General features: G+C 44.8%; 1 long non-coding RNA gene across 1 annotated transcript; it reads right to left on the bottom strand.

The window, feature by feature from the left end:
* Nucleotides 1-260: 260 nt before the first annotated feature.
* LOC120322642 lies at nucleotides 261-4,212 on the bottom strand. The gene is made up of 3 exons (XR_005562459.1): nucleotides 4,023-4,212; nucleotides 918-1,042; nucleotides 261-583 (listed from the first exon to the last, which is right to left on the bottom strand). It is a non-coding gene; the product is annotated as an uncharacterized LOC120322642 (long non-coding RNA).
* Nucleotides 4,213-21,518: the final 17,306 nt, after the last annotated feature.

Here is a 21,518-nt window from a genome sequence, read left to right as displayed (position 1 = left end):
AATAAAGGAGAGGAATATTGTGCATTAAAGTCTTCATTAATTTCAGGTGATTAAATGCTTCTAATGGTTGGCTGTTGGCACTCATATTTTTGTCTGCTCCTGAGAAAACACCCAGTGGTCCTGCTGCTCTTGTCTGGATGTGGGACTGTAGAAGTGATGTCACACATTCAATACCCCAGAGCTGTTTGCTAAGTGGAGAGTTGTTCTCAGGCTGAGAAATTAATAGCAAACTCTCCCTGACAGAAGAGCCAGACATCCATCCCACAGCAATTGTTTCCAGAATTGGCAAATACAAATTAAAGCCCTTTCCTTCTTCATTTGTTTATTCTGTTAAGGTCTTTATTTATAACATTTTCTGTTTAGGTTTGAAACCTCAGTCCTGTGTTCTGTTACACACATATTTACACATGAAACAAAATGTGACTGGAGACAAGAATGGAGATTATCACAAAGAGAAATGATTGCTTTCAAAGATATCTCAAGTTGTACCCCATTTTCTTGTGTAGAACCTGATTTTTGCTCCTCAGGACCGTTGGCAGACAAGGAGATCCCTCAGCCAGGGACCGGGTTGCTTTTAAAGAGGCTGAAAATGAACAATTAACGTAAGTTAAATTTTTTCATTTTTTGTTCTTCAGTGACAGATGTATTTGTTTAATTCTTGCACTGAAATAACAAGTATATAAGCTTTCCTAGGTTTTTGCAGGAGTCAGCTCTTGGAGCCATTTTAATTAACATTTCTTTGTCTAAAAAGTGCAAAAGCCTGTAAGCATCTGTCAAAGCTAAACTACCTTTCTTATTTTCTCAACTAGAGGCATGGAGGTGACAGACAGAACCTGTATTTTCTTGCTTGGGTGATCTAATCCACCAGGAATTTGAATTTAGCTGGCATACAGATGGCACATACAGCCTGCTCTTACCTTACACAGTAGTTTTTCTCCCTCTCTTTCTGAGGAAGGGAAAAGCCGAGCAAGTGCTGGGTTGGTTTTGTTGCTATTTTGCTCAAGTGAGAGCAGCCTCTGGTTCCTCCAGATGAAATATTCATCTATCAAAGAAGAGAAAATTAATTTTCCTTCCTAACATTTAGAATTTAATCTGGGGTTAGAGGTAGACTTTCATCTCTGTAGGGCTGCAGGTGTGGGAGCATGACCTGGACAGAAGTTTCAACATCCTCTGATGGAAATTCTTTGTGGATGTCCAGGATCAGGAGGCTTGGTCACATCTGAACGTGCTGCCTTCACATGCTCTGGCCTGCTGAGCATCAATTGGTGATGATTTCAGCCCAAAATAAAGGGTTTTCTAATGCTGGGGTGGAACTGCACCATCCAACTCCCCTCGTCCTGTGCACACCTTCAGTGTGAACAAATATGAGGGGCTTGTAAATATTTCACTGAAATATTTCTCTGCTGATGGCCAAATTTCCACTTCAGCACGGGGAAAATCACGGTCTTTATGTGGCAGCAGTGAAGAAAATAAGCAGAACTTTATATTTCTAAACTGAGAAAATGAGATCTGAAAATCCTGGAGATGCTCCGGACACTCCAAAAATCCAGGGCACCGTTTCTATATTTTTCTGGTTGTTGCTGCACTTTCAGATGCTCTCATTTCACAAGTTAAAATTGGTGATGAGGAGATTATGGGATTTCCTCCCACCTGTGGTTATTAGAAAGAGCAGATGCTGGCAATTCTGAAAATAGAATTCTAGATTGGAATTTGGAATTCTTTTATTTGCACGTTTCTGAGAAATTAAATAAATGTGATTCCTAATGATCTAAGTTATTAGAGAGAAAGATAAAGCTTTAAGGAATCTGGCCTCAAGACTATGTCCTATTAATTGCAAATGTAAAATAATATCTCTGATGACAATGGAATAGTGCACAGTAATTACAGTGGCCCAAGAGAAGAAATTACTGTGAAGTCTCCAGCTATCAAAAAGCTCCAACCTTTTTTAATATCACAGAAATGCTTATACTTCATTCAAGAAAAGCAAAATATACCCCAAGGTGGTCTAATTTCACATCCCAGAAAGCACAGTTTTTCTTTCTGCGTATGCAAATCACATTTTTATTACAGCGAAGAGAAATGGGTATTTTATTTTTTTCCTTTGAGCTCATTGGAAAACCAGTGGCTGTAATTGCATATGCAATTGCAGTAATTGCACATGCAAATGAGGGATTATTCTCACAGTTATAAAACTTCTGTGGGCAGGTACAATGTACTCCTCCAGTGCTTAGCACATAATTGTGTGTGTATTTTGCACCAAGGAGGATTTTCTGCTGCATCCGCCTCCTTATTTATTTTGGAACACCAGCGTTACCTAAACATGAAATATCCTTTACACAGCCAGCAATAAAAATAATGGCTTGCCCATAATAGTCAGGGCTGCGAATACATTATTTCTAAACTGTGCTGCCTTTTACTTTATGGGGAGTGAAATAAACCCTCACTGAAGATAAAACCTCATTTCAGCTCCGGTCGCTTCCCAGTGCTCGGCACCGCCCGGAATGTTTTCCAGTTCTGAAGGCTGTGGAAGGGGAAGGTGGCAGGCAATTGTTCCCAGCATCCTTTCAAACCTGCTGCTGCTAATGATAAAATCCTAAATGTAATAACTTCTCCTTTCACTCTTTCCCTTTCAGTTCTCTTGGTGCCGAGAGACGCGGTTGCTGCTCTGTTGTCAATGTTTGTGTGGATGAGGGACCATCATCGGGATATTTTGCAGCCAAGGTAATTTATAATTCTCCTCCCAAGCTGCTGGAAGTCAGGATGGAGCTGTGCACACTCAGGTAATTTCTTGTGGCTGACTAGTACCTTTTTCACTTGTTTTCTCTGCTTTCTCCCCCCCTTGACTGCAGTGGAGGGTACATTTCAATGGTGTCATGTTTTCAAGGGAGCTGGTAGAGCCAGACCAAGGTAAGATGGGCTGAATGCATTTAATTTATTACTTTTATTGTCTTCTGTATTCTAGAGTAGGAGTTCTCACAAGCTACATATCGGCTGTTAAAGGAAACTTTGAATTTACGAGGCAAATAAAATCTTGGATTGGAATATCCTTGTTGGTAAAATCCAGTGGCACTGTAGAAAGAAAAGAAAAATTCCAGGCTCTGGGCCCTGCAGTGACACCCTACCTGATACTGGAGGGGGTTAAGCAAGTTGCCTGCTCATGTGTAAATTATACAGTTCAAAATACACAGAAGTGTTTATAACACAAATGGATAAAACCCATGTTTTGCAGGAAGTGCAGATTTTTAAAGGGGAAGGTAAATCCAGCCCCTGTGGCACGGAGGTGTTGCCGTGTCAGAATTCCTGGTGTGGTCCCACAGACAGCTCCTGGCTGAGCTGCAGTGGCACCTCCTCACAGAGCCTGAGCTGCTGCTCCAGGAACATTTATTTGCCAAACACAGACCCGAGCCTTGTATTAAAACCAATCCCCAGGTGGTGGCAGCCTTTTGAAAGAGATGGGGAACAAACTCCTTCCGTGGAATGTTTGTTTTAATGCGGTCAGAAAGGAAAACAGATCATGTGGAACGGCTCCTCCTAATTCCATGGGGAAAAATGGGCATCTCCTAAAGCACCTCCACAGGAACTGAGAGAGAGAGATGTTTCCTATTCCCTTGCTAACAGGATTATTTCAATTCTCGACCTTATATCAAGGCAGGACTGGTTTTAATAATTCCATCACTTATCAAGTGCTTATAATAGTCACCCTCTTAGATAAATATCATTTATATCTTGAGATAATATTATTTTATATCTTCACGGTACCAAACCACATTTTAGGCTAAAAAAAGAGGTGACATTTCAAACAGGCATTGCAAATTGATGACATTTTAATGTGCTGAGAGATGTAAGGACACAAACCCATAAATAAATGACCAAAATCAAACAAACACGTCTGCACAGACAGATATAAAAAATATAAACTTAGTTAGGCCAGGTGAAGGCTTTCTGTGTGGTTCCCTCTGGAGAGCCACCAATATAACTAAATTAATAAATATAGGTCTCAGTATAATAAGCAGAAGTCCCACCTCAGTTAGGAGTGGTGTTGGTGGTGCCTCAGCGTGGGCTACACAGGGACTGTTGGAAGAGTTTGTTCCTCTTCTCGGAGCCATTTCTGCTTATATTCAGCAAATTCCAGAATGAGGTGATCAGCAGAGTCCTGCTTGTTCCCAGCAGCTTCTGAAGAGCCGTGAGAGCTGTGTTGGCAGCTCCCTCCTCTCTGCTGGGCCCGGCAGGGGAGCTGTGGGGAGGAGGTGGATCTGTGCCCTGAGAGGAACAGGGAAAAATCTATTTGCTGAAGATTTAAGTTCTGTAAATCAGGGCCGTGAACTGTAAAGCACACCAGGGAAATCGGGACTAATTCCTTTAACTGCCCATTAGACTTTGCTCGTTCCTGCTCGGAGAGGCTGATTGCTGAAGAAAAGCTGTTTCCTGGGGAAGCTCTGCCATCGCTGAATGTTTTGGTGGTTTCCAGAGGCCTGTTAGGCTGCACCACTTGGGTGGAGAAGAGGTTTCAATTTACTGTCAAGTGACTCAGTGCAAGGAGGACTTTTTTTTCCTTTCTGCTCTGTTCAAGGGGTGCTGCCCACCAGACTCCCTGGGCTCAGATGAGCAGAGAGGTTGGAAGGCAGGGAGAGGCCCAACGCCCCAGCACAGTGACACCTTTTGCCTTGGAGCTGTGGCAGGGAAGAGGAGCCTTTCTGCACTATGGCATCCAAGGAAAAAATCAGGAGATTTTTTTGAAGGCAGGTTCAGAATTGTGGTGTTTAGACAGTGTTTTGTCTCTCTTGCTGCTCCCAGTGAGGCTGTGCTGCCCTGAAATGACCCCCTCCTGCAATATTTTGTCCCCCAGTAAAAATAAGAGAGAGAGAAGAGCTCTGGTGATAAACAGGCTTGAGGAGCACTGATGGTATCTGCAGTGTCAGCTCCTGTTCTTGAGCCCAGCCACCACCCCTGAACCCTGGTTCCTGCAGGAGAAAGGGGCTGTTTTCCCAAGAAGAGCTGTGAAGGCAGGGAGAGGACACAGAATCATACACAAGGATTCAAGAAAGAATGGAGAAATCCAACAAAGATGGAGAGGGAATTTTTACAAGAGCCTGTGGTGACAGGACAAGGGGGGACAGCTTAAAGCTGACAGAGAGTAGGTTTAGATGTGATATTGGGAAGAAATTCTTCCCTGTGAGGGTGGGGAGGCCCTGGCACAGGTTTCCCAGAGAAGCTGTGGCTGCCCCTGGATCCCTGGAAGTGTCCAAGGCCAGGTTGGACAGGGCTTGGAGCAACCTGGGCTAGTGGAAGGTGTCCCTGCCCAGGGCAGGGGGTGGCACTGGATGGGCTTTAAGGTCCATCCAACCCAAACCATTCTGTGATTCCATGAATATCCTGAGTTGGAAGGACTCACAGGATCATCAAGTCCAACTCATGACCCTGCACAGGACTCCAATGATGCTTCTTTCATGGGCTCCCCATCCATGTAATGGTTCTTGTACTGAGACCCTCAGCCCCTCCTCCTGCTCAGCCCAAGTCCCCTCCCTGCCCATGGGAAGAGGACGTGGCTTCTTGGCTTCATTCCACACTTGGCTCATGTAAATGCAGTGTCTCTGTGCTGACTAACGGCCCCGAGAGTCACAGCCTGCTTATTGGTTTAGAAATAAAGATATTACTATGCAAATGGCTCTGGAAGGTGTTTCTTCTCATTAGGGGATGGAGATCACTTGATGAAAGATGCAGTGTGCTTCATCTGTAAAAAGGCTCAGCAAATCTGTCCTGTCTCCACAGCACCGAGCAACGAGAGCGATCGGGCAACGCGGCGAGGAGACAAATGGTTTGTGACACCCGGGTTACCTTTGCCGGGCAAGGTGGGCGTGAAATTTTTTATGGGGAGACAAAAAAGATGATGGGCAATTAACTACAAACTCATGCAGCAGGTTTATCATATGCTCAGCTCATCCATCTGTGTCTCAGTCTCCGGCGGACTCGGGAGTTTCATCAAGAAAACCATTTTGGAGCCGGCAGAGCAAAACAGATCGTTGTCGCCTGCGAGCCCCGCCGAGGCTCTGCAGAGCTTTTGTCTTGTGGTTATGGTTTATGTGCAGGAGAAAAGAGGGATCCAAATGCTTTTCCCCTTGCAGGATGTGTGTTTGAGAATATTTCTCGTTCAGGGACCAGTCCTGCAGGTACTGTGTGCGTGTGAACAGCTTTATTCGGCTTAATTCAAAGAAATCCTTTGGGTGAGATGGTAAACGTGGTGTAACTGCATTTACAGCCCAGCCTCTGTCCTGCCGTGACTCCGAGAGGGTAGTTCAGGGAATTGGGAGAGGAAGGATGAGCTCGTGGTTAAAAGCACTGAATTGGTCCAGAAAATATTGGTGCTGGTTTTGCCTCTTCCTTTGTGTGTGACCTTGGAGGAATCCCTTGGTCTGATTGAAACTTCAGCCTGTGAAGTCACAGAATCCCAGACTGGCTTGAATTGGAAGGCACCTCAAAGCCCATCCAGTGCCACCCCCTGCCATGGGCAGGGACACCTTCCACTAGCCCAGGTTGCTCCAGTCTGGTCTTAGGCACTCCCAGGGATGGGGCAGCCACAGCTGCTCTGGGCAACCTGTGCCAGGGCCTCACCACCCTTATAGGGGAGAATTCCTTCCCAATATCCCATCTAACCCTGCTCTCCTTCAGTTTGAAGCCTTTCCCCCTTGTCCTGTCTCTCCACGCTCTTGTAAAATTTCTCTCTCCATTTTTCTTGTGGGCTCCCTTCAGGTCAGGACAGTTGTTGGGTTTTATCTGTTTGTGCCAAATCAGTTAATATTTAACTATTTCCCTTCACAATATTATGCTAATGAATATCTTACTGAAGACACTTAAGTACTAATTTCATATAAATAATATTTTCCTTAACTAATTATTTTGGTGCAGCATTGCCAGATTTGGTGAAAAAAAGAAACAGATTTTCAGCATCAAAGGTAATTATTTTTATCCTCTGAATCTTCAAGGGCTCTTTTTCAGTCTCTAAATGTAACTGCTCCACAAAGAGCCCACAGTTCTTCCCTGGAGACCACACTGGGGAGGAATCAATAAAGTTGGAGCCCTGGGACTAATCAGTTAAACAGCCACAAAGACCTGGGATGTGTCTTTCCCTTTCACCCTGGATTGGGGGAGGGTGCTGAATGAGGTCACATGGGAATAATTCTAATTAGTTTTATAGAAAACGAAGCAGAACAGGTCCCTGGGTCTGCCAAGGGGTCACTGGTCCTGGGGGACAAGCACCTCCCTAGGGAAAAGATGCACTTCCACGTGTAACTTTCCATGCCATGAGCACCACTTGAACAAAGCAGTGTCCTAGTTTGTCATTACTTTGCCACGTACATGCATGCTTTTATTGCTTTAGGATAACACTTTTGGTGTAACAGTAACACTGCAGCTCTGAGCCAGGGAAATGCTGGATTTGAATTCCCTCCCTCGCCACTCGCTGCCGCTGAAGGAAGTGAACTCCTGAAGAAAGATATTGGCCTTGTGGACCTTCCTGACAGTCCATAAATCGGGGTTCTGTCAGCCCAGAGAGGTGCCATAAAGAGAGCAGATTAAAAGAGATTAGTTCTGCCAAGTGGCCTGAGCAGAGAATTTATGTCTCCCCTCCGCCCGCCCGGCAGAGCCGCAGGAAACGTGAGCTCCAGAGGTCGGGGAGAATCCTCCTGCTCCCTTCTCAGGGCTTCGCATCCCAGCCAAAATGGAATTTGAATTTCCCTGTGGTTTGTTTGCCTATGGAGGAACTAGTCTAGAGAGAACAAGTTCATCTAAAAGTGTATATTTTACTCTATAGGACATTTGCTCGCTCCGGAGATTGAATATTCTGCCTCCACTTGATTCACTGAAGAAAATGAAATGCAAAATAAGCAGGGAGAGAAGAGCTGTAGTGGTAAGATATATGATGTATTTGTTAATGTGCATCATGCACATGTTCCAGAGCTTTCAAATGGGCCCTAAAATTTATCTCACTGCTAAAGTCAATGCTCCCTCACTCATAAGCAGCAACATGTGCAGAGCCAGGGAGACAGAATCAGATATGTGGGTTAACTCCAGCCACGAAGGTCTGTCTGCACACAGGAATCCTGGCATTCCCATGCCAAAGCAGTGGGGCAGGGCTGGGGTTTTATTTGCATAGCACACTGCATGTGGGCACTGCTGTGACCCTGAATTCTCAATAAAACTGGGAAGAGTAATTTTTATCTTGTCTCAGTGAAGGGCCACGTGCCCAGTAACACCAGTCTGAGGAACTGGTGTCTTTTTAAAAGGGTTTCCTGGAGCTGCCTCACGCTGCTTCAAAGAATTATTCTTTGTTTAATATTCGAAGTAAGCAGTCAACCCATTCTCAAGTGGTCAAGTGATTATATTTTCAAGTAATTAATTGCTGGTTAATTGCCTTGCAAGTTACTATCCTGTATGATAACATTCCTGGAAATTTTGCTTGCTGTAATGAGCTAATGAATTTTTGTCAGTGTTTGTGTTAGGATTGTGAACAATCCTAAGGCTGCTGCACGGCTCCTGCCTGGTGTACAAATCTCAAAGAGGTGCTCATCAATTTTTTAAAAGCATGAGCTGGCATTGGTTCAGTGAAAGAATTGAATTTAATGAAAATCATGAAATGAGTATTTGGGAAGTTTAATTAAAATAACTGCTGATACAAAGTGCTAAGGGATAAAACCTGTACAAAATAACAATAATAATAATAGTAAAAAAAAATATTAGAAGTCTGTAAACCAACCTTTTTCTTTGAAGCAGTTGTCCCTGAAAAATGAGGCTTGCCCATCAAAATTCTGAATTTTAAAATGTGAATGGCACAGTACACATTTTGTCTATGTAAAATATTTTACTGTGACCCCAAGTTCTTAGTTCGTGTGCTACTTGTGGAAAGCAAAATATTCTATACTGGTTGTAAAATAAATTGTGGGATTGAGCAGGTCTCCAAGACTAAAATGACTTCAGTAACTGAGTGATGCAACCACTCTGAGCCTGTTTGAGAGGCCACCAGTTCCATCCTGCCCAAACTTCCATGCAGAGTTTGTGCATAGCAGGTGCTCAGGGGTCACATCTCTGTGGATATCCCTGTTCTATCCTAAGGTTGTTTATCCCACTGCAGTCAGTGTTAAATGGATTGGGAGCTGCAGGAATTCTGGTGGTGTTTGATGGACACTCCAGGTGTTAGGATGTTGTTTGGACAAGGGTCTCAGGCTCCTGGTGGGATTGTTGGGGTGTCCTGGGTAGGGTCAGGAGTTGGACTCGTGATCCTTGTGGGTCCCTTCCAGCTCAGGAGGTTCTCTGATTCCCTGACTCGCCCTCCCTGTGTCCAGCAGCATTCCCACCCCAGCACTGCCCCCTGAGCCAGCCTGGCAGGGGCTCCCCGAGCTGCTCCCCCCACCTGCAGTGCTCCCCCCTGCTGGCCACTGCCTCCTCCAGGGCAACTCCAGCCCTGCAAACGTGGCCCTGAGTGTTTTGGCTCTGTTAGTCAGCCTGGAATGACTCTAAAAAAGCCTTTTCCAAGATATGGCAAACCCCATAATTTTTCAAACTTCTCCCAAAGCCAGGAGCTGCTTCCCGGGGAAACTACTGAACATCTGAGGAGCTTCTGGATGGGGGACACCACGATCCACACCACAGCCTGTGCCAGAGGGCATGGCTGGGGGGGAGTCCTGGCACCAGCACAGGTAAAACTGAGTTATTCCTCTGGTGGTGCAGCGTTGGCCATATGGAGGATCCATGGTCTGCCTGGAGGAGGGAGAGAAAAGAGAGTGCAGACGTTTGAAAGCCAATTCTGGTTGTTTTTCAGATCTGAGCTGTGCTTTTGTACATACTTGGATATTTTAAAAGCCTAAGTTAGTATTCAGAGAGCTGTTGGCAATTTTGGGGCCAGATTTTGCTCTTATTTGCCTTTGTGCAGCACAGGAATGTGTAAGCAGGAATTGGCACCGCACACAGGACAGATTTGAGCTTGTTTAAACCAAGTTTCTAGAATTGCTTTGCTCTTCTTCAGGCTGTGTGAGCTTCCAAATTGGTGCTTCATTTGGGGGAGTAATGGATCCTCTGGGCACTGCACTCAGAGCATCCCCAGCCTGGCTTTCATTATTTCCATGGTGAAATCCTGACTCCGCTCTCACTCCAGTCCAGTCCTACTCTGATTCCACTGAGCTGGTGTTTTGTACTCCCCTTATTTGTGCCAGTTGGGGTGGATTCAAAGCATTTCTGTACATCCTGCCAGCTTCCCAAGCAGTTGCTGCCTGTAGAGCAGCATCCCTTGGATGAGCTGGTGCAAGGCAGTGCTGGCAGCCACATGGCCCTGCTGTGGTGTCCATCAGTCCCTGTGCTGATCTTCTGGTGTGGTTTTGTTCATTCTGTGTTTGGACTTGGAAGCAAGAGAGACCTTTTATAGGCAGAACTAAATCCCTGCAGTAGAAAGGAAATATTGGCAGTTAACAGCACCTCCATCCCTGGAAGTGTCCAAGGCCAGGCTGGACGGGGCTTGGAGCCACCTGGGCTAGTGGAAGGTGTCCCTGCCCATGGCAGGGGGTGGAATGGGATGAGCTTTAAGCTCCCTTTCAACCCAAATCATTCCACGGTTGTATACAACCAAAAGTTGCAGGTCATTGAGCTTTTTGCAACCTCCTTTGTGTCTTTTCCTTTCCCCCTTTGCTGCAGGGGTGAAAGGGCTGGAGCAGAATTGTGGATGTTCCTTTGTGGAAGGGATGGGTGTTTGGTTGGCTGGCTCCAGGGAGGTTGTCCTTGCAGGCAGTTGCACAGATTTTGAATTATTTTGGAAAATGTTCACGCTATAAAACCCAAACCTGAGAGTCTCAAAGCCTGGAGGACGGGGAATGGATCTGGAGACCCCCAGGTCTGAGGGCAGTGTCCCCACTCCCCACACTGCCTGCAGGGAACAACAAGAAAGGCTTTGCTTCTCAGTTTCCCCATCATAAATTAGGAACATCTTTCCTTTATGAGGTGATTTTCATTGGTCACAAGAAAGGGGTTAAATTTCAAGTTCGTTATTATTAATATTCATCCAACCTGGTTTTAAAAATACACATAGAAGCAAACTGTGACTAAAAGTTTATGTTCAGGTCTGAATTCTTTCCATTAATGGAAGGGAAAAAAGATATATGCAGTGAAAATATTTCCAAATTTATTTTATTTTGGGCACTTTCTCTTCAAGAAATACCCATTGAAAGAAATATTGCTTAACTTATATTTTCTCATGGATTTAACAATTATCTAACAAATTGAAGCAATTCTCCATACAAAACACCTTAAGAATCCTCTCATATTAACTCTTGCAACTCTCTGTAAGATTTGGCTGAAAATTAATGTTTTTAGGACGGAAGATTCTGGGGTAAATTTTTATCCTGATTTTCCTTCTCGCTCTGCAGGTTTCAGAAGATGACAGAAACTTGCTCAGACTCCAGTTAACAGGAGCAGAAGGCACAGCCACCCCGTTTGATGTCCGTGACAAAAAGCCCGGGATGAAGGACAAAATGATCAAAAATCAATAACTTCAAAATCTCTGCCTTTCAAAAAAAGATTTAAAACCAGCCTCCCCCTGTCTCTTCCTTTGAGGTTGTGCTGAAAGACTTTGTTTTAAGGGATGCCATTTTCAAAGAGGAGCAGGAGAAAGCTGGGAAAAAAAAAGTTGAAATTATTTTCCCAGTTCAGTCGTTCCATAGAGGAGCATTATGAGGGAAAACTGGCTTCAAAGGACAGGGGAAGCAAGAGAAATAAAAGCACTTCTTTCTCCATATAAAGGCAGCTGACTCCTCTTGGTGAAAACATTGTCAAATTTAGTTTAAATTTATGTATTTCTTTGGAACTTTGGGAATGCAGGCAAAGGTTTAACTCCCTGACTTAGCCCAGGAGGTGCAGTAACTGGAGCTCTGCCTCTAATTTGTGTCATGTTTAATTAAGAGTAATGACTGGAGGAATTTCATTGCCCTCTCAAGTCAGTTTGTCCTGCATTTGCAGCTTTTTTTCCCCAGTAACTGCCCATCTTGCAAAAAAATAGACAGAGATATGTCATTGCAGCAGGAATAAATGGTAAACGGTGGCATTAAAACATCACCTCCCATTAACTACTTATGATGTAACCAGACCTAAAACTTTTCAAATGAGTGGTTTAAAAGTAATGACTTGCACCAGAAAATAAAAACTGCAGAATAAAAAATGCATCGGAGGAGAAAATGTGATTGCTGGGATTTAACTGAGCAGAGAGACCTTCCATGAGAAAGAAATGTTAGAGCTGGATAGTAAGAAATCAGCCACACTGGATGTGAAAGGAGGTGGAGTTCCCTTGTAACTTTTTGGCAGAAACAGTGTTTTCTTCCCAACTGACTCCTATGTGAAGGCCACCTGTTCAGCAGGAATTCTAAATACTATATTGTGGCTACAGAAGCTATTTCCATAAACTATTGGTGACCTTCTATAACTCAAAAGTGTCAGGGCAACAACCAGCACCACAAGAGACTCACAAAAGGTCAGTAATTGTGAGCTAAGGTAATGATTTCACAACGGTCTACGTGGTCCTGCACTCATGCAAAAAGATTCTGGGGGAGATTTCTTTTAATTATCACCTCTGACAGCTGCTCTGTTTTCCTGGGAAACTTCCTGTCTCCTCTTCCAGCTGCATTTCCAGGAATCAGCAGGATGAAGCAGGTTCCTCACGTGCAATGGGAAGAGCAGAAATCTCCAGAGCCTGTTTGGAGATGGAAGCAGACATCCAGAGAGAGCAGCAGTGAGAACTCCTTGTTCCCCAGCTCTTCCTCCATCCCTGAGCTCCAAGGGCTGCTGAGAAAGTCCAGCTTGGATGGGGCTTGGAGCAACCTGGGATAGTGGGAAGTGTCCCTGCCCAGGGCAGGGGGTGGGATTGGATGAGTTTTAAGGTCCCTTCCAACCCAAACCATTCCATGATTCTAAATGTACTTGTCTTCCAGGGAATGACAAAGCCAAGGAGCAAGGACGGGTCTCCTCTGGGGAGGAGTGTAAATTCACTGGATAAATAGAAATGTGCAGTATTTTGAAGGGGTTTTTGGTCAAAAGAGCTCATCTCTAACCAATTGAAGAAGGATTTTCCTTGATTTAGCAGGTAAAAGGTGGTATTTATGTAGATGTTGTTATGTACAGTTTGGTTTGAAGCCCAAGGTCTCTCTAAAGTGCATTGTAAAACAAATCAAGCCTTCAGCTGTAGCACTGGGAGTTTAAGTGCCAGAAAACCTAGGATTTCCTAAGTGAGAAATAAACAATAAACCATCATAAATAAGGAAATATCTTTGTTTCATATTAAAAAAACAATAACAAAGGATTTCTAACAAAATGGCCACAGAAATCAGCATGAGCTGTGTCAAATAATTCTAAATTTATCTTTGTTTAAGAAAGGCCTCAGCAGGAGGTATTTTTACATGCAAACAGAAAAAATCAAATGACTTTTAGGAAATTTAATTTCCTCCAATTCCTCGGAATTTCCATGGCTTTTAAAGGAAATGGCAACATTCTGTGGTCACTCATGAATCTTCACCTGCCCTGGTTGCACAGATTCCCCGGCCAAAAAACCAGGAGCAGGATAAACCACAGGGTGGAACACAAACTGCCTCCCCAAATTACATCTGTTTGTTCTCCATAATCTTTGTGCCATGATCCAGAAGACTGATGATAATCCAGCAATAAATGTGTACCTTTTACAGAACATTAACTTACTTTCTTCCAGCTTGTCAAACAGCTTTGGGATTTATTATGTGTTTATTGTCTGCCTCACCAGTTTCTTTCCAGCCAGGGCTCTGCATATTTATTTTTACCTTCCTCCTTTGAGCACTGGGCTTGGCTCAGTGCAGCAGGTTTGGTGCTGGACTTCAGCACTACAAAACTGCACATTTTGTGCACTGCTTGAATGAAGGGACGTGGGGAACCAGGGCTGGAAATGCAAGGGGACAAAAAACTGCTGCTCAAAGGAAGAGGAAGTTTTCCACTTAACAAGGATTAATATAATTTCCCAGCACAATTAGAATCAGGGCTGTAGAACTGAAGTTCCAGGTGTCTGGAACCTACTCACCAGAGTTCTCAATTGCAAATATTTGGATAAATTTGGGCTGTATACTTGAAGATAACTCTTTTCTCAGGTGTTTGGTTTTTTTTTTTCTCATGGTTTCCAGCATTATTAGACTGAAGGTATCCCAAAGGTTGAACTAGATTATATTAATCAGTGGTTATAGAATAATTGATTTTTATGAGCCGTTCACGTTGCAGGTGCTTGGATTGTTCCTTAATCCTTGCTATTTTCCCAGCTAATTTTGCCCATTGAACACAATGTGCCTGGAAATGGAACAGTTTCCATCTCAGCTCTGTAGTGCTGTTAATGGCTCTTTAAGGAAAATCTGTACAATTTTTATTTAAATGATTCCTGAATGGACACAGCTGGATTCCCCCTCACTGCATTGATATTCCTGCAGCTGATTAGGTGCCCACTGTTAATCCTGTGATTAGGGATATTCTGCATCAGCTTTGCAAGTGCCAGCTCTCCTGTGAGTTGTGGCTAAGAAGAATTCTGGGCATTTTTTGATGGATAAAAACTATGTTAGAGAAGTCTGGGCTATCCAGAACTAATGACAGTCAAAGCACAACCCTGAAAGACCATTTAACTCCCAGAAAACCTATGGTTTCCTGAGGTGAGACATTGGCAATAAATCCCCACAAATAAGAAAATACCTTTCTTTCATATTAAAATAACAATAATAGTTATTAATTGACAATAAACTGTCATTCAGAGTTGGGCTTTGATTACTGTCATGCTGGGATGGGCAAAAATAAACTGAAAAGGCATTTATGCTTTTAGAGCTTTATTTCATTCTTACTGGGCACATCTGGCCATCAAACTCATATTTTTTGTGACTGGAACAAAATTTTACAATGTCTCTTCAGGTCCTTTTTGAACCAGTCATTTCCAAAGAAATTGGAAATATGGGGACACCTGGAACTGTTTATGCCTATGGTTTGCATGCCCCAGGAAATGAATATTGCTAATTATCTTTCCATTAGGCAGGTTGTCCCCCCAGCTGGCCAGACCCTGCTGGATTTGTCTTATCTTGAGCCCTTGGAGCAGATTGGAGCTGTTTGAGTTGCAAACAGGCATCGGTGGGATCCCCCTGGATGCTGTGCTGGGCTCCCACCCCATTTATCTGCACTGTCACTCCAACTCCTTGCTCCTGGGAAGTTAGGGTGTCAGGTCACCAGATCCAGAGGGAGCAGGATGGACCTGAGGGCTGACAAAAAAGGAGCAGATGTGATTGCTGGCAAACTCACTGGATTCTGACAAGGTTAGATATCATTTTAATTTCTCAGTTATCAACACACTCAATAACAGATTTCTCTGACGATGGAAAAGAAAGTCTTAGAGCAGATTCACAGAATTGTTGTGATTGGCAAAGTGCTCTAAGACCATCCATTAGCTACAAAGAAAGGAGACTTTCAGGGGGGTTTATTTTTCTTCTTCTTCTTCTTCTTTCAACCTTTATGGTGCTCTGTCCTTGCAAACCGGGGTTAAATATTGTTTGAGAGATGGGTAAGTTCCTCAAGTAATTCAGAGAATTAGTGTAATAAAAGTATCATTCTTCTTTTTAATGGCAATACACAGAGAGTTAAAGAGTTTGGCTCCTTTATGGGTTGTTCATGAAGTGCAGTGATTGAGTTATACTGTTTCCTGTCACTTTTTCTTTAATTAATTCTGGATCAAATTCTGGTATGTTTGTCAATTGTAGCAGCTTTCACTGAAAGAAGGAGGTTGGGGAAATATTATTGTTAAAGCCATTTTGGATTAAAATAGGATTAATAATTTTCAGGAGAGAATAATATGTTTATTTTTTGAGTTTGTTATTCCTTAGGAATTCTGTGCAGCCTGCTTTGCTTTCCTCACGGGTTTTGTGGGATGAAATGGCACAATATCTATTATGATAAATGCTCTGGAGGAACTTAATGGTTATGGAATTACTGCATGTTTGAAGGTTCTGACATGGCAGATAATTTTCCCTGTTTCCCATGCCCTGGGAGTACAAGATTTAGACTTGCTGATGCTCTTTATGAGATGTCCCAGCCCTGGCTGTGGAGCTGAGGTGATGGTGGGGATAAGCTTCAATCACCTTTCGGGCCATGGGCAGCTTATCTAAATGAAAACCCAACTCACAAACCCCTTGGAATCTCTTCCATCACTCCTGCAAAAGCCCATATTTAAAAAAGAAAATGAAATGTTTGAGTTTTCAATTTAAAGTGGGTGCAGGTATTTCAGTTAAAAAAAAAAAACCCAAACCACAGATGGTAGATTGTTAAAAAATGCTTTAGTGTCCAAAAATGACAAACTGCAAAATTCCACTTTTTACTCAAAGTAAACAAAGCCAATCAAGGCCTTCCATAGAATATTCTGAGCTGGAAGGGGGGTCACTGAGTCCAACTCCTGGCCCTGCACGGGACACCCCAAGAGCTCCACCATGTGCCTTTCTGGGAGAAAATGGTGGCAACACCAAGGAAGATCCCAGAATGTACTGAGCTGGGAGGGACCCACAAGGATCATCCAGTCCAATCCTCAACCCTGCACAGGATCATCCCCCAGGGTCACCCCCTGTGCCCCAGAGGATCATCCAAACCCTCCTGGAGCTCTGGCAGCCTTGGTGCTGTGCCCACTGCCCTGGGGAGTCTCCCCTGGGAGTCTGTGGTGCCCAAAACTGCCCCAGTATTGCAGGGGAGGACACCCCAGGGCACAGCAGAGCAGGACAATCCCCTCCCTCAACCAGTGTGAGTTCCCAGCTCCCCATCTTTTTTGGGATGCTCAGGCATCCAAAAGGCACTGAAGACTCACAGCACCACAGGGGCTGCTGAACAGGCGGGCCAGGGTTGTGCTGGCAGATCCCAAACTCTGCTGGGCTGGATTTAGGGATGTGTCGCTCCCGGTCCGCTGCCCCTGGAGGCAGCAGGAGCTGGGATGGGGCGGCGGGAGCTGGGATGGGCGGGAGCTGGGATGGGCGGCGGGAGCTGGGATGGGCGGCGGGAGCTGGGATGGGGCGGCGGGAGCGGCGGGAGCTGGGATGGGGCGGCGGGAGCTGGGATGGGCGGCAGGAGCTGGGATGGGCGGCGGGAGCTGGGATGGGCGGCGGGAGCTGGGATGGGCGGCGGGAGCTGGGATGGGGCGGCGGGAGCGGCGGGAGGGATGGGCGGCGGGAGCTGGGATGGGCGGCAGGAGCTGGGATGGGCGGCAGGAGCTGGGATGGGCAGCAGCTCACCCTGCAGCCGGAGCAGTGGCCCTGGGCACGAGATTGGGCACAGGATTGGGCACGGAGCTGCCGTGCCAGGCGGGAGGCAGCCCAAGGTCTGGGAGCCACCCCAGAGACACGTGGCTGGTGCAGGGAGAGAACGGAGGGATTTTAAACATGAATCGAAGTTCTGTTATTTCCAGACTTGTCTGGGGCATAAATTGGAAATCAAACATGCAACAAGTTTGTTCTATCCCTGCTGAAAGGCTCCAGGCTTAATTTAGTCAAGGCTCTGCATTAATTTTCCTATTAAATGAATGCTTTCTTAAAACGGAGGGGGAACATTTTTACACTGATAAGATTGTTCTCTGAACCGTTCCTAATGAGCTGCTGTGCCATTCCCTTATGCCTCCTATTTATCTTGTTTAGATCCCTTCAGTTTTAAGTATTCCAGCCCTTCACTGCCTGTTAACAGTTTGTTTTACTTTAGCTGGGAGCTTCAAATAATTTTTGAAAGTGGTTAGAAAGCAAAATATTTTATTTCTTTAAATTCTTATTTTTTTGTTTAGCTGAGGGGATATGAAAATCATTTTATCTATTAAAATTATCTTCTTTTCTCTATTTTATTTATAATATCTTATTATGTATTATAGCTTCTTAATATCTTCTTTTATCTATTTCTCTAAGATTTATAATCCAAATTTCATTTTCAGTATGTGGTTTTTGTTGTTTCCCCAGGGCTTTTTCCTTCTTGCCCCTGAGAATGTACTTGAAGTGCAGTGGGGTTTCGGAGGCTTGGCTGTTCTAGGACCACTCATGGGCTGGTTGTAAGGTAATTTTTATATAAATAAATGGTTTATACATAGCAGAGGCAGATATTTATACCCTGATCTGCAGCAGGTACCACGCAGGTAAGTCCCACAGTAGTCTGGGAATGGGTTATGGCAGCTCTCCTTGGATGGCAGCTCCACGTTCCTTTCACCACAGTAAAACACTCATGTGGATAAGAAAATATTTATATCTTTTCAGAAACCATTCTTTTGAGCTGCCTTTAAAAAAGGAAGGATGAACACCGAGAGGAAAAAAAACCAAAAATCCCACAAGATCAAACAGAATCACTTTAAAATGCTTCAGGCCAAAACAAGGCTTTTATTTTCTGACTGGCTAATTCAAGGTGACTCCTGGGGCCTTGAACATCTTAAAACATTGCTGTGATTGTCATTTCTTTTGGACAAGGGTATTTTGTGACCGTTTTGTGGGACTCACAGAGCCAATTTCTGTCGTGGGTGGTGTGTTGCAATTCATCCCCTTCTCATTCAGCCCAGTGCATCTCTTTCCCATCCTGTGAGACGAGATCAGACTCTTGCTCAGGGGTTTGGATGTTCACTGGGTGCTGTGGCATCTCCCCCCTCTCTTCTGATCCAAAGTTCTGGAGGAAAGAGCTGTTCCACAGTCCCCACGTGCCCCCGTGGGTGCAGGGGGGGTCCCTGGGTGGTGATGCCCAGGCTGGCTGGGACACCACCCACGGCAGGTTCGACCTCACTGAGACTCTCCTCTGCCTCTATAAATTTCAGTTAGAGGTTTTCAGCTTCCCAGCATATTCTAAGGAATTGGATAAATTAGAAGAACTACTGAAGCAAGATGGGTGCCTGCTTGCTGGCAGGCAAGAGCTTCCCTTGCCCTCCGCCAGGTAATGCCACACTCCACCCTTATCTGAGCAACGAAGGACTTTCACAACCCAGTGATTCCACATTTTATTCTTTTTACACTGTGAAGTATCATAATATTCTTTAATAGTGTCATACTTGTATTTCACGGTCTAATCCACTTTTCCATTCCCATTGTATTTTATACAGCTTGAAGTCTCTGAGTGCAGAGGCCGTGCTCCTGGGGCCGTGGGGATGAGGCAGCTCTCAGACATTCACCAGGAATTGTCCTTTTTTGTACTGAAACAGTGCAGATTTTGTGCTGTAAAGTATTGTCCTGTGCATAACATACACTTTCTTTACCTTTTCCATTATCTACTTCACAGCAGAGCACATTTGTCGCTGGTTTTCTTTCCTTGTGGCTTAATGAGAATCTTGGGTTTTGGAATGTGCTGTTTCTGTCCTTTGTGTCTAATCTGTGCCCTCTATTTCTCTCCCCCTCTTGGAGATAAAACTGCATTTTGCTGTTGTTGCAGTTCCAGATGAATTTGATCAAGATACAGGAACTGACTCATCACCTTTTCTTGAATCTTTAGGAACTGCACTGGCACACGTGTCCTGGAGGAGACGGATCCACACCGGGCACCGTCTGCTTGGGTTGCTAAGAGAGAACAAGGGCTTTATTGTTGTTTTCACCCACGTTGAGCTTTTTTGAATCTTGATTCTGTTGATTTTATCTTTTATAACTGGAGAAGGAGGGGGAAAAGCCAAGCTGATGATTGGGAAATTTTAGGAGAAGGCGAATGACAAAGTGCAATTCTTCCTCCAGTGTTTACAACGCCCAGTATAATGGTACAGTAGTTGCTCTCTCAGGGGAATTGTGTTGGGGTCTGTGTTTACTTTTCTGTCCCTGGCAGTGCTGGATCCCTTCACATGAGTTGCTGCAGGCACCACTTTTCTTCCAGCATAATAACAGGGCTCATAACTCTGGCTTAATAATTTGCCTCGTAATTCAACTGAGATCTGTGTGAAGTTTCCAAAGGCCAGTCAGTCACACCAGGTAAGGGGGGTTTAAATAGAGGTTTTAACCTGGAGGAAGTGCTGCTCTAACAAGCAGGGCCACTTTAATCCAGATGCCATCACTGTATGCAAGGGGTGGTGGCAAAGGTCAGCGTGGATTGCGAGGGAATTGGAGCTGAATTTCTGCAGTGACTGTTTTTGCAACAAGCCTTGGCAAAGAGGCTCCTTTTCATGTGCTTGTAAACAACACGTTCTCCTCTTATTTTCAGCATCAGCTCCTGGCTGTTATTTCCTTGGGGTGTCATTGGCCCTTTTCCTGGTGGTCATTACAGAGGGTTGGGAAGGGAAGAGCACAGACTGTGCTGCTCGGTCCAGCAGCTCCAGGAATAGGGACAGTTGAGTTTTCTCTGGGGTCTGCAGTGGTGGTTCACTGCAGAGCAGAGGAGTGTGTGCTCTGGGGCAGGGTCAGATGTCCCGTGTGCTGCAGTGCCAGGGCTTTGGAGCCCTTTGTTCAGTGTTTCCTGGCACAGCACTGCCCAGCCCTTCACTTCCTCTGTGCTCCCTGCCTGCCCCAGCCCGAGCAACGATCCAGGAGAATGTCATGGCATGACCTACCCTGGATATCACAGAACTACAGAATGGGTTGGGAGGGACCTTAAAGACTATTTTGTTCCAATCCTCTTCCACTAGTCCAGGTTGCTCCAAGCCCTGTCCAACCTGGCCTTGGACACTTCCAGGGATCCAGGGGCAGCCACAGCTTCTCTGGGCACCCTGTGCCAGGGCCTCACCACCCTCCCAGGGAGGGATTTCTTCTCCATACCCCATCTATCCCTGCCCTCTGGCAGTGGGAAGCCATTCCCCTTGTCCTGTCCCTCCATCTCTTGTCCCAAATCCCTCTCCATCCCTCCTGGAGCCCCTTTAGGTCCTGGAAGGGGCTCTCAGGTCTCCCTGGAGCCTTTTCTTCTCCAGGCTGAACAACTTTGCAACTGCACAGAAATAAGGTGAAGTCTTTTGCAGTTGTATCCAGAATTGCACTCCAGGTTCAGAACTGAGGATTCAATTTTAATTTTTGCCCTTGTACCAGAGAGCACCAGAAAAAATTTAACTTGTTTGGAGTCTGACCTTCCCAGGCTACTAACTGGTGTGTTTAAACCCATAGAACCAGGAAACTGTCTCTAATTGCTTGTCCATAATTTGTTTTTTGTCCCATGTACCATTTGCTTTCGTGCTCCTCACAGCTCTCTTGGCTGTACTGTCATGACACTTGGTTTGTCTTTTTAACTTTACTCCCTTAAGCCTCATTTCTGCTCTTCTATTTTTATAAATTACTGAAATGATAATTTTATATCCAGTGCTGGAGCTGGAGGGGTTTTTGAGCATGATGATACTTTTCTGTGGAGATTCAGATCCCATATTTTAATTCCTGCTCAGGCCAGGGGAAGTTGATTTTTGGGTTTTCCCTGGAAAGTAGCCTTAGCTCTGGCAGTGCTGCTCCACCCCCCACCATTGCCATGCAGCTCCCTCCCCTTCAGAGGTTTCAGGTTTTGTTTTGAGCAAAAATCCAAATATTTTTCTTCAGTTTGTTTCGCTTTGCTGG

Source organism: Pipra filicauda, unplaced genomic scaffold, assembly GCF_003945595.2.
Source record: "Pipra filicauda isolate LSUMZ 115617 unplaced genomic scaffold, ASM394559v2 scaffold139_size1960392_pilon, whole genome shotgun sequence".
In the NCBI taxonomy this organism is placed as follows: Eukaryota; Metazoa; Chordata; class Aves; order Passeriformes; family Pipridae; genus Pipra; species Pipra filicauda.
Note: the sequence above shows the minus strand (reverse complement) of the source record. Positions and strands in the feature narration are given on the sequence as shown.